This window comes from Vombatus ursinus, unplaced genomic scaffold (genome assembly GCF_900497805.2).
Source record: "Vombatus ursinus unplaced genomic scaffold, bare-nosed wombat genome assembly UNPS02014775.1, whole genome shotgun sequence".
Classification (NCBI taxonomy): domain Eukaryota; kingdom Metazoa; phylum Chordata; class Mammalia; order Diprotodontia; family Vombatidae; genus Vombatus; species Vombatus ursinus.
The window spans coordinates 12,237,681-12,250,148 of NW_020954553.1; the positions used below are offsets into that span (position 1 = coordinate 12,237,681).

The 12,468-nt window shown below is 42.8% G+C and overlaps 1 long non-coding RNA gene across 1 annotated transcript; it reads left to right on the top strand.

Annotated features, from left to right (window-relative positions):
• Positions 1-4,045: 4,045 nt before the first annotated feature.
• LOC114044810 lies at positions 4,046-11,779 on the top strand. The gene is made up of 3 exons (XR_003569300.1): positions 4,046-4,073; positions 8,169-8,239; positions 11,625-11,779. It is a non-coding gene; the product is annotated as an uncharacterized LOC114044810 (long non-coding RNA).
• Positions 11,780-12,468: the final 689 nt, after the last annotated feature.

Below are 12,468 nucleotides of genomic sequence, written 5' to 3' on the forward strand. Positions count from 1 at the left end.
GGGAAGCTCTCTTCAGGGACAAGTGGTACTACATGCCTTCTGAGGCCAGTGCCTTCCAGTTCTCAGCTTCTGTGACTGACCGGGGGGAGCTCCATGCCTAATCAACACTTTTCCAGATCACCTGAACAGCTCCACCTACTTTTCTAGATTCTTGCTGTTGAGAAGAATGTAGTGTGATGCAGTTGAAAGAATACTGACTCGAGAGTAAGAAGATTGAGGTTCAAAGCCTGCCTCTGACACTTACCACCTGTGTGACCTGGGACAAGTTACTTAACCTCCCTGGGCCTCTGTTTTCTTATCTGTAAAATAAGAATGTTGGCCTAGATAGCTTCTGAGGTCCACCCTAGATCTGTGACATCTTGAGGTCTCCCCTCTCCCACACACTACCCACCTCCCTGCATCCTATTATCTTTTATCATTTTGGATTCAGGGTTTCACTTGCTTGAATGGTGCAATGGAAAAGTTTGTAGTCAAAGGACCAGGATTTGGGTCCTAGCTCTGGCATTTACTGTGACTATGAAACTACAATTCTCCAGGGCTATAACCTTGTGAGATAGGTAGCACAAGTGTCATCATGACCTTCCCTCTTCAAGTTGCTTCTTATCTGGAAGCCTCAGTTTCCTCATCTGTCAAATGGGCATCATAATATTTACATTGTATATTTCACAGGGCTGTTAATGAGGATTTACTGAGATAATGTGTGTAAAGTATTTTCTATAGCAGTATATAAGTAGGGACTTTTTCACTCTCTCTACCAATGCAGTCAATCACAACTGCTCTATACTCTTTCATCCTCATAAAATTTTTGCAGCAGAAACATTGCTTAAACCCAGTGGAGGGAAGGAGCTTTAAAGCTGCATCTGTCAGGATACTCAGCCATCCCAGGCTGGGGATCCCAGTGTTGAAAGCACAGGATTTACACTTTTGTCAGGGGTAGGAGGAGGAAGATGGGACATACACATTGTAGTTTTCCAGGACCTCTCAAGGGCTCCGCCATTCTTTTAGGGGATGTGGGGCTCATGGTCCACAGCACTAAGTTAATCACTTTCTTCCTGTCTGTAGGAGGTAGAAAGACTGCCTGAGTTGGTCCTGTCATTGATGATGCCCACTGCTGGCAGTGCCCATTCCCATGTGAGCTGGGAGTAAAAACCAGCCTCAAAGGCAGCTGGAGGTCATCTTCTGACAACCAAATGATGAATTTGCTGGTTCCTTCTGCTGGTGACCAGTTGCCTGGAGGTGCCTGCTGTCTTCCTTCCCAGGTTACAGCCATTCATCACAGCTCACCCCTGTAATCATCCTAAAGGAGAACTGTGATTCCTCTCTGTCCCCTCTCCCTTTCACTTTCTCCCCACCTTTTTCTTCCTTCCTCCCCCTAACCTTTCTTCTCTCCCTTCCATTTTTTTCCTTCCCCTTCCTTCTTATATTTACAGAGCAGGACAAAAACCTCCTTACACACCTGTACCAAGATATGTGGTAGCTGTGGTGGCCTCTATCTCCTCTCTTAATTGTTTTTGCTCTATGTAAAATGATGCTCTGTTTTCTGGCCCCTATACTCCCGAATGGATGGGGAAAGGGAAGAGGAGTTGACCTGGTTGGTCCAATGTAATGATAAGAACTCTGGATTTTGAGGAAGAGGAATTGGGTTCTAATTTCACCTTTGTTACCTGTATGACCTTGGGTAAGCCACTTCTCTCTCAGATAATTTCTTTTACTATAAAATGAGGAGGGTGGAGTAGTTGATTTTGTAAGCCCCCTTTTAGCTTTGTATACTATAATAAATAGTAGTTAACATTTACATGGTGCTTCCTATGTGCCAGGCACTATGCTAAGTGATGGAGATACACATAATATTTCTAATAGCCAACATTTATATAGTGCCTATTACGTGCTAGGCCACTGTGCCAAGTGCTTTATAATGATCACCTCATTTGATCCTCACAACAACTCTGTGAGGGAGGTGCTATTATTATCCCCTTTTTACATCTGAGGAAACTGAAGCAAATGGAGGTGAAGTGACTCATCCAGATACAGCTAGTAAGGTCAGATCTGAACTGGGGTCTTTCTGACTCCAGGCTCAGAGCTCTATCCACTGTGCCACCTCACTTCCTTTACCACAAAGATATAAAATATCCAGGAAGATCTGGGGCTGGGGCAGAGCTATGATACCTGGTCCCTGTTCTGCCTGGTGGTTCGTAGTATTTTAGAGCTAGAAAGGACCATCTTGTCTACCTTTCTCATTTTCTAGGTGAGGGAATTGAGGCCAAGGGACAAGTGACTTGCCCAAGGTCACACAGAAAGATTTGTCCTTGGGCTCCACAGAGAGCTGCTGCTCATGTGTATGAGTGAACACTCAAGTGAACATTCATACACAAAGGGAGTTCACCAGACCCGGTACCAATGAGAATCACCAGGCAGTTTCTGCTGATGCCTGTGCTTTTAGTAGAAACTCAGCTATAGTTATCAGGGGTCGTCTGGCAGCCTTCAGAAGGGTGATTCAAGAGCGATTGGGGCCCATGCTGCCTCTCGATAATAACTGATTTCATAGTTATGGCGGAGTGTCTCAGACAGTGGGACGATCTCCTAATTTAACACAATCAATAAGATAACAGCTCAATGCAAATGAGACGTGCAGTCTCTAGAACCATCTGTAAGTCATGCTCTTAATGCGTTTTCCTAATTAGCAAGATCAGTCCTTCCAGCCTCCTGGAGCGCACAGAAACAACCAGGCAAGAAAGGACATTTTCAATTCAACTCAGCAGACATTTATTTACTAAGTGTGACGATGCATGAAGCTCTGTGCTCCCAACTAGGGTTATAAAGATTGGCTCAATACAGGACCTGCCCTCCTGGAGTTTGCAGTCTGAAAGGGGTGAAGGCCATGCACACAAATAAATATGGGGTAATATAAAATGTAATGATGATGAAGGAGAAGTCCAGGCAAAGTGCTGGCTTTGCTATTAATGAAATTACATGCTCCTTCTGCCAGGGTAGATTGTAACCTATCTGTGCCTTTTTATTCAATGTATTCTATGCAATGCACTTAGGTGGCACAGTGGACCTGAAGTCAGGAAGACCTGAGTTCAAATCTGGCCTTGGACACTTATTGGCTATATTACCCTTAACCTCTTTCTGCCTCAGTTTCCTCAGCTGTAAAATGGGGACCATAATAGCACCTACCTCTCAGAGTTGTTGAGAGGATTAAATGAGATATTTATAAAGCACTTGGCACCATGCCTAGCACTTAATAAATGCAATAAATGCTTGTTGTCTCCTCATATCTTTCTAGAAATCCTTCATGAAATCTCTTCCCAATGCACTTTAACCCTTATGATAATAAGATCAGAATGCTGTAAGGGACTTTAGAGACCATTTAGTCTAACTGCCTCATTTTACAGATGAGGAAACTGAGGCCCACAGATGTAAAGTAACTTGTCCAAGGTTACACATGGCAGGGCTGGGATTTGAACTCAGATCCTCTAACTTCAAATCCGGGATGCTTCCCACTGTACCACACTGTCTTTGGTTCTTCTCAGAGACGGTGAATGCCAATACCCTTGGCTGTCCTTGTGGTATTGCTTACTTGCTCTTGCTGCTTGACTGAGCCACATCCTTTTACCCACTCTTCTTACTTGGGTGATCTTCTCCCTTTTTGGCCAGTATTGGCAAGACAGGATGCAGCCGAGTACATGCTCAGGCAAATGTGAGGGGAGAATCTCTTCTAGTTGGGGGTATCATGGAGGAGGTGTGCAAGAGGCCGTGTCTCCTGAGCTGAGCCTTTAAGGACGAGGAAAATTTTAAGTTTCAAGTTCAAAAGAAACTCAAGATGAGCGGATTTAGAGAATCCACCCCGAATGTTCATACAGACTATTTGTGCCCGACCTGTGATAGAACATTCCGAGCTAGTATTGGTCTTATCAGCCACAGTCAGACACATTGAAATTTGACTGTAGCATGGTGATGTCATGTTGGTCCTCTTCGAGAACAAAAGATAACAACCAAATGTTAGGTTCCCTAATTTTAAATTTTAAGAGCTAGAGATGAAGAAGAAATGGGCAGGATGAGATCGGTGAACAGTAAGTAATTCAATTTGGATAGTACGCAATGTGTGTGAAGGACGGGGGCAGTGTGAGATAAGGCTGGATATAGAGATTGGAGCTAAGTTGTGGAGGGCTTTTAACATCAGGAATTTATATTTTATTTATTAGGCTTCTGGGAATCTCTGAAGGTCCTTGAGTGACATGGTCAGAACAGTGCATTGGGAAGATTAATTTGACAGCTACATGAAAGATGGAATAGAATGGGGAGAGTGAAGGCAAGGAGATCAGTTAGAAAGTGATTATGATAGTTCAGGTGAGAGGTGATAAACACTCAAATGAGGGTGGTGGGAGTGGGAGTGATGAAGAGGTAGTTAAGATATAAGAGGTATAGGAGGAGGCAGGATTGCAGCTTGGCAACTGATTTGATCTAGACAGGTAGCATGGTACAGTATAGTGAATAGAGTGCTGGAGTTGGGGCTGTGAAGACCAGAGTTGAAATGAAGTCTTCCTCTGATACTTTCTAGCTTTATTACTGTAGGCAAGTCATTTAACCTCTTGGAGCCCCAGTTTTGTTATCTGTAAAACGGGGATAATAATCTTCATAGTGGCAGTGAGGTGGCACAGTGGATAGAGCACTGGGCCTGGAGTCAGGAAGAAACAAAGTTCAAATCCAGCCTCAGACACTTACTAGCTGTGTGACCCTGGGCAAGTCACTTAACCCTGTTTGCCTCAGTTTCTTTATCTGTAAAATGAGCTGGAGAAGGAAATGGCAAACCACCCTGGTATCCTTGCCAAGAAAACCTCAAATGGAGTCATGAAAAGTAAGACATGACTGAACAACAACAACAACAAAATCGTCCTTATTTCTATTTTATAGGGTTGCTATGAGGCTCAGATGGGATAATGGATATAAAGTGCATTATAAACCCTAATGTGCTATATAAATGACAGTTATTATTTTTATGCAGAGAGTGAAGGAAAAGGTCATCTTTGAAATTTTGAGTCTGAGTGTCTGAAAGGATAGTGATGTCATCAACAGAAATATGGAAATTGGGAGAGGTGGGGCAGGTTCAGGGAGGGGGAAAGATCAGAGGCTCATAGTTGAGAGTTGAAAGTGACCTCAGTCATCTTGTCCAACCCTCTAATTTTACACACAAGGAAATTGAGGCCAAGAGAGATGAAGTGAGTTATCCAAGGTCACAGTTAATAAGCTGAAGAGTCAGTCCTTTACCTTTACCTTTCTAGAAGAGCAATGAGAGGTCAATCCTGAACTCCCTGCTCCCATGTGAAGGAAAATCTAAGCTATAATTTTGACTAGCCAAGTAGAATGAATAGATGAACTATGGCTTATCAAGATACTTCCTTAAAATTCACTGACGCTCAGGACTATGTATGGGAATTTTATATTAATGCACCCCCAGAATGCATTATTCCCCACTGTCACTGGCTTGTTGAACTGTCAATCAGTCATGGGCTAGCCAGTGATGGCTTTCATTATTTGTTATGTCCTAGCTAGATGGCCCGAGAATGACAGCTCAGCAAATTAGCACGAAGGGAGGCAGAACACTCACAACTTAATCTGAGATGGGAGAAGAAATTTCAGTTTTCAGAGATGAAGTCAGGAGTGAAAGCTCCTTCACTTTCCCATGACACATCAGCTCTCAACAGGTTTGCTCCCTTCTCTGCACAGTACAACAGTTGCTGCCATCATTAACTAGACATTAGCTAGCAAAATAAGGTTAACAAACTGCCATATCCCAAGTCCTCCAAGCATTAGCAGTTCCTCACCCCCAATCCAACATAAGAAGTAGGTCCTACAGGAGTCTGATGATGTAAGTAAGGTTGCTTCCTTGGGAATATCAAGTTCCCTGTAAATCTTACATGGCTAAGTGAGTGTTTTTCTCATAGCTTTGCGCAGACTTCCTTGGCATCCCCAAATGAAGCGGCATCCCTAAATGGCTCCAAGGGATTACTGTCCTTCTGAAACCCCAGAATCAGAATTTCAGAGTCAGAAGGGTCAGAAGCCATGTAGTCCTATCCCCTGAGAGATGGGCATCTTGCCTTTGCATGAAGACCTCAAGTGAGGGGGACCTAGAGGCTGTTCAGTCCACTTTAAGATAACTCTCATTGTTAGGAAGTTTTCCTTCCTTGAATCTTACCTTTTCCCCTTTAACAATACCCACCTAGTTTTGAAGTAGAGCAAGTCTAATCATCCCTTCAACTACTTGAAGATGGCTATTATGTTCCCCTCTGAGCTTTCTCTTCTTTAAGTCAGCACAATCTCAGGTTCCTTACTGTTCTGCTCACCCTCCTCTGGACATGCTTCTGATTGACAGTCAGTGTCCTTCCTAAAACGTTGGGTCAGTGACCTGAGGACAACAAAACAAACTTTCTCATTCTGCAACACAAGATCACATTGGCTTTGAGGGTCTCTATATCACCAGAAGCATCCTCAGTTCCTTTAGTGAATCCTCATATAGCATGAACTTGATTGTCTTCACCATCCTGTCCTCCTCTGGACACTCTCTTTATCAATGTCCTTCCTGAAATGTGATTCCCTGAATTGAACACAGACTCCTTATGATGTCTGATCAGGGCAGAGTATAGCAGAATAGTCATCTCTTTACTTTTGGATGCTATATGTCTCAACACAGTTAATAGGCTCAATGGAGGCAACTAGGTGACACAGTGGGTAGTGTGTTGGGCCTGGGCTCAGGAAGACCTGAGTTCAAATCCAACCTCAGACACTTACAAGTTAGGTGACCTTGGGCAGATCACTTAGGCACTGTCTTCATTAGTTTCCTCAACTGTAAAATGAGTAATGGTATCTATAATGTTGTGAGGATAAAATGAAATAATATTTGTAAAGCACTTAGCACAGTGCCTGGCACATAGTAGGCATTTAATAAATGCTTCTTTCTTTTTTCTTTCCTTCATTTAGCCTTCTTGATGGCTATATCATGCTGTTGATTCAGATACCACTCATTTCACTGAATTTTCTGTCTATATTGGCTCCTTTCCTTCCATGTGATATCCTTAAGTAGTACAGACAAGTCTATACCACCTGTTTCTTTTTACCTTGACTGTTCCCTTCTGGGTCAGGAATTTCAGAGGGGAGTTTTCTTGTGCCTCAGGTAATATTCCAACCTCTCTATTATGAAGACAGCTTAGACATAAGTTAGGGAGAGAGCTGTCCCATGGCAACCAACTTTAGACTTTGGTAACTTCAGTATTGGATTCAAATCCTACCTTGGAAACACCCCCCTCCCCTACTTCCACTACTTCCTGCCCTTGCCCCTTCTTCATAGCCAGGTTCTGAAGGGAGTCTCCTCTAGGAAGCCTCCTCTGGTTAACCCACAAATTCTCTGACCATTGCTTTGTTCTGTGTCCCTTCAGGGGTTTTAGAGGCACTGTGTTCTCACTGCACTATTGCTATCTGAGTGAAATAATGCTGGTATTTTCCATGAATGTGAATAGGTACCTTGCTAATATCAAAACAGATACCTCTTTCTTTCCTCCGGGAGAGATCACATAGTTGTGGCTGAATAAACAATAAATCAAAGGGAAAGCCAAGAGTCTTGGCTGAAAGAAAGAGGGTAGTTAGAGAAAAGGTAAGGCTACAAACTCAGTGTCAGTCGACTGGGTGATACAGTAACACTTAAAGCTAATGTGATTTTGGTCTGCAGAATGAGGGGAGAGACAGTTTGGCTCTCCTCAGCTCAGGTCTGACCCCATGTGGAGTTCAGACTTTAATTCTAGACCCAACAGTTTAGGCACAAGGTAAGTAAAAAACCTCCTCCTACTGCTTAGAGCTGTGCAAAAGTAGAACGGGCCACCTCTGGAGGCACTGAGTTCCCCATCTCTGCAAATATTCTAGCAGAGGCCGGAAGACCACTCACCAGGGATGTGGTAGAAAGGATTCCTGTTTAGATATTGGTTGACTTGGATGGCTTCTGACGTGTGTTCTAGATCTGATTTTGGGCTTCATTTAACTTCAGTAGCAGCTTGGAATTATGTCACAGAACTATAGTTCTCATTGGATTTAGAGCTAGAAGAGACTGAGCACATAGAGTTCCAACCCCCTCATTTTATATTCAATGCTTTAATGATGCTTTTAAAAATCTTAAACAGTACCTGTTGTCCTCCACCTCTCTAGTGGAAGGAGGGAGTCCTCTGGAGTAAAGATTAGTCTTTGCATTGAGGTGAGTTTTGATATTTATACACTTTGTTTTCCCTGATGTTATTGTGGTCATAGTGTATACTCTTTTAGTTATGCGTCTTGCTTTGTATCAGTTTATATATCTTCCCAAGTGTCTCTGAATTCTTTACGTTATATATGTATATATATATATATATATATAATTTCTTACAGCAGAATAATATTTCACTACACTAACATTGGGCAGCAAGGTGGCACAGTGGATAGAGTGCTGGGCCTGGAGTCTTCCTGAGTTCAAATCTGTCCTCAGACATTTACTAGCTGTGTGACCCTGTTTGCCTCAGTTCTTCATCTGTAAAATGAGCTGGAGAAGGAAATGGCGAACAACTCTAGTATTCTTGCAATGAAAACCCCAACTGGGGTCATGAAGAGTTGAACACGACTGAAAAATGATTGAACAATAACAACACTAATGTTTCATAATTTTTTCAGTCATTTCAGTTACTTGCTACTACAAAAAATGCTGTCATCAATATTGTGTAATATGTAGGAACTTACTATCATTGACCTCCTTAAGGTTATAGGCCTATTACTTTCACTGGGTCAAAGGCATGAATAGTTTAGTCACTTTTCTCCAATTTTTTTTTTATTTGAGGACATTGAGGCTCAGAAAGGGTGTGATTTTTCCAGGGTTAGGGAAGCTTCTTTGAACAGGGTTGGACAAAATAATCTGAATAGATGTATCCAGCCTAAGGACCTTAGCAAGAACCGTTTTCTAAGCTGGGGAATGTCGGACTATGATTCTATTCGTTGTACCTGTCATTACTGCCCTAGATGAAGTTTTTCCACTTCTCTTCACACCTTTAGGCAAGTAGCTTTTGCTGCCCTTGAGAAAGCTGTCCTGGGAGTGTTTTGTGGTAAAGAAAATGGGGAGTGGGAAGACAGCTACCTTTCTGAGATTGTAGACATAAGGAAGAGTACCAGGGGCTTGGGTGACAGAAACAAAGCAATGCACACGTATCAACATCTGCTGTGATTTCATCTAGGCCTCCTAGGTTGGGGCTATACCTCCTTTCTCTGACTGGCAGCTCCCTGAGGACAAGAGCCAATATCCTTCACTTTTGATTTCCATAGTACCACATACTCAGCAATGCCACATAAGCTTCCTGATGACCCTTGAGAACAATGTGACATTATTTCATACCAGGCCAGAGCTTTGGTTTGAAAGTAACATAAAATCCATTTCTTCTGAGTTTCCATGAGGTACAAACATTTTCCAGGATCTCAGGGCTTAGAGGGTAGGGGAGGCTAAGCCTGCTTCCATCCTCTGTTTAATTATTTATGGCGCACTGCATATATTACATGGCTCTGTTGGTTGTGACAGACAAATATTTTTGCCACCTCTTGTCATCTGCGACATCTGCACCTGGAACCCCTGAACCGGGAGTCCCTGTGCCTGGTACACCATATGGCCAGAGCTGTTGTTAAGAGAGGGAGTGTATTTGTTGGGAGGGGATCACTATGAAGGGATCAGCAGATGGATGCCTTATGCCCATCATCAGGATACTCTGGAGGGAGCAGCAAAGTGTGCACCAGTTGGGCCAGCTGGTTTGAAACTCATTATCTAGCATCTTGAAAGTGCTCTCTGCCCCAGTTGATTGGGAAAAAATACCCCAAACAAATGACCTCCTTGAATCCTTTTTCCCTCAGACCCTATCCTGGTCAACCTTGTCTGTGACCCAATGCCTTTAAAACTGGAGAGCACTGAATGTTAGAGCTGGGAAGATCCTTAGAGAGTATCTATTCTACCACCTCTTATTTTATAGGAGTAAACAAGTGCAGAGAAGAAAATGACTTGGCCAAGGTCACATTTGATTTGCTTGTTGTTTCAGAATCATAGGATTTCTGAGTTGGCAGTGAATTCAGAGACTATTTAGTTTTACCTATAACAACATCTATTTCCTCTATAGCATCCTTGCCTATCCAGCCTCTATCAGAAGACCTCCATGATGGGAAATTATCTACCTACTGAGGTAGCTCATCTCACTGTTGGGTAGCTCTTATTGTAAGCAAGTTTTTCTCGTATTACACCAGAATCTGTCTCCGGGCACCCTCTGCCCATTGCTCTCAGTTCAGCCCTCTGGGGCCAAGAAGAAGACAGCTAAGCCCTCTTCCACATAACAGACTTTTAACAATGTGAAGGCAGTTGTCATGTGCCCAGTCAGTGTTCTCTTTCGCAGGTTGAACATCTGCAGTTGTTTCAACAAAACCTTGTAGGGCATGATTTTGAGTTCTCTTACCGTTTTGGTTGTCACTCCTTCTCTCACAAACATATTTCTGTCAGTAAATGTCTTTCCTAAAATGTGGAACCCAGAACTGACAAGAACAGAGAATAGTAGTATCTGCTGTACTAGCAATATCTTTCCTCATTGTGGACACTATTTTTTTTTTGTAGTCTAAGATTTTATAAACTTTTTAATTGGCCATTATGTTGTATGCTGACTCATATTGATCTTGCAGACCACTAAAAACCTGAGGGTTTTTTTTTTCACATGAATTGTTGTCCAGCTCTCCTTCTTCCTAATACACATATAGTTGATTTTTTGAACCCAAATGTAGGATTTTACCCTCAAGAAAATTTAATACTATTACATTTGCCCCAGTGTTTTAGTATGGTTGAGATTGTTTTGGATCTTGATTGTCATTTAATGCGCTATCTACACCTATCCTCAGCTTCACATCATTTGCAAATTTGCTACACATGTCATGATTCAAGTCATTGATAAAAATATTGAGCAGAGCAAACCCAAGAAAAAATGCATGGGACACTCTACTAGAGACTTTCTTCTAAGAAGTAATGCATTTCAATATCCTTTAGGCTGGCCTATCTATAGGAGGCCAGACTACAAGATAGAGGGTCTTTTAATCCTAGCCCCTAGCTCTTTCCCACCCCGGGAAAAGAACAGTCTGGCCCAGCCTCCCAGTCCCTGGCATATATGCCATTCACTGTCCTTGGGAGAACCCACTTCCACTAACAAGCCTCATTTATAATCCTAACTCTGACTTTTGAGTCCATTTTGGCTTGGTTCAGAGAGAACTGGAGGTTTCACAATTATCTTCATCATGCAGGCTTATACCTGGACTCAGTGAAAAATTGCTCTCCTCTAGCTCAGCCACTGCCTGGCTACTGGCTTCAACATTTTTCTAAGCTCCTTAAATATTGTAGATAAGATTTTGAGCTGGTGGGTGAAGGTAAGGCCCAGCACTTTGATTCTATTCCATTCCATTTCACAAGCATTTGTGAAGGCTTATTCAGCTCCCTCTTCTTCTCATAGCCCTAAGGGCAATCAGATTGTTAGTAGAGATGGGTGTTAATTGCTAATATGCTAATAAATGCTTATTGACTGACTGACTGACTTCTCTTCCAGAAGCAGTTTAGCTCAGCCTACCTAAGTCAGCACTGGAGTGATCTTCAGACATTGGTCATCTGATTGGACACTTCTGAGAGGGAGCAAGAGGAACAGGAGTGCCTGGACACTGTGCCCTGAGACCCGACCTCCTGGCCATGGTCCTACTGGCTTTGTAAATGGCAAGGATGTGCCAAGCCCTATTGATGGAACCACCTGCTGCATTAAAGTTATGTCTACTCATTGAAATGATGAACAGATAAAATATTTATCTCCCAGTGTTCAGACAGTTGCTCAATCCACTACCCTAGACCCTACTTGACTCCTCTATGGCTTAGATCCTTAGTTTCCAGGAACTTTATTCCAGAATCATTATTCTTCATATTATTCTTCTATAAATCTTGTACCATGGCCTCTCCTGCCCAGTAATCACCTTCCTGGTTTAATTTGGCTTTATATGTTTTGAGATTCTCCTCCACTATGGTGGTCTCTGAGCTTCAGTCTCCCTATTGTGTATCTTTTATTAGAGAAACTCTTGGTAAATTGCCAATCTCACCTTCCAAACTATCCATCCAAGGATTTCTTTTGAAAGGAAGCCTCCTAGGCAGGCTTCAACAGATTCCCCCTGCCCCATGTGGACATCCTTTCTGCTCCTGAGCCAGGATATCTTCTCTGTCTGAAATGCCTTTTCCTCATAGGTTTGTCCCAGCATATCCCTGATCTGTATTTGGAAAAGCAGTCCCATAATAGTCTGACTCCTTCAGTGTCTATGTCACTGTGAGGGAGGCCTCATCTGTAACTGAATCACCATCGATAGCCAAGCTGTCAGGAACCTGATTGGGGAACCAGGCTGGTGGTCCCCAGC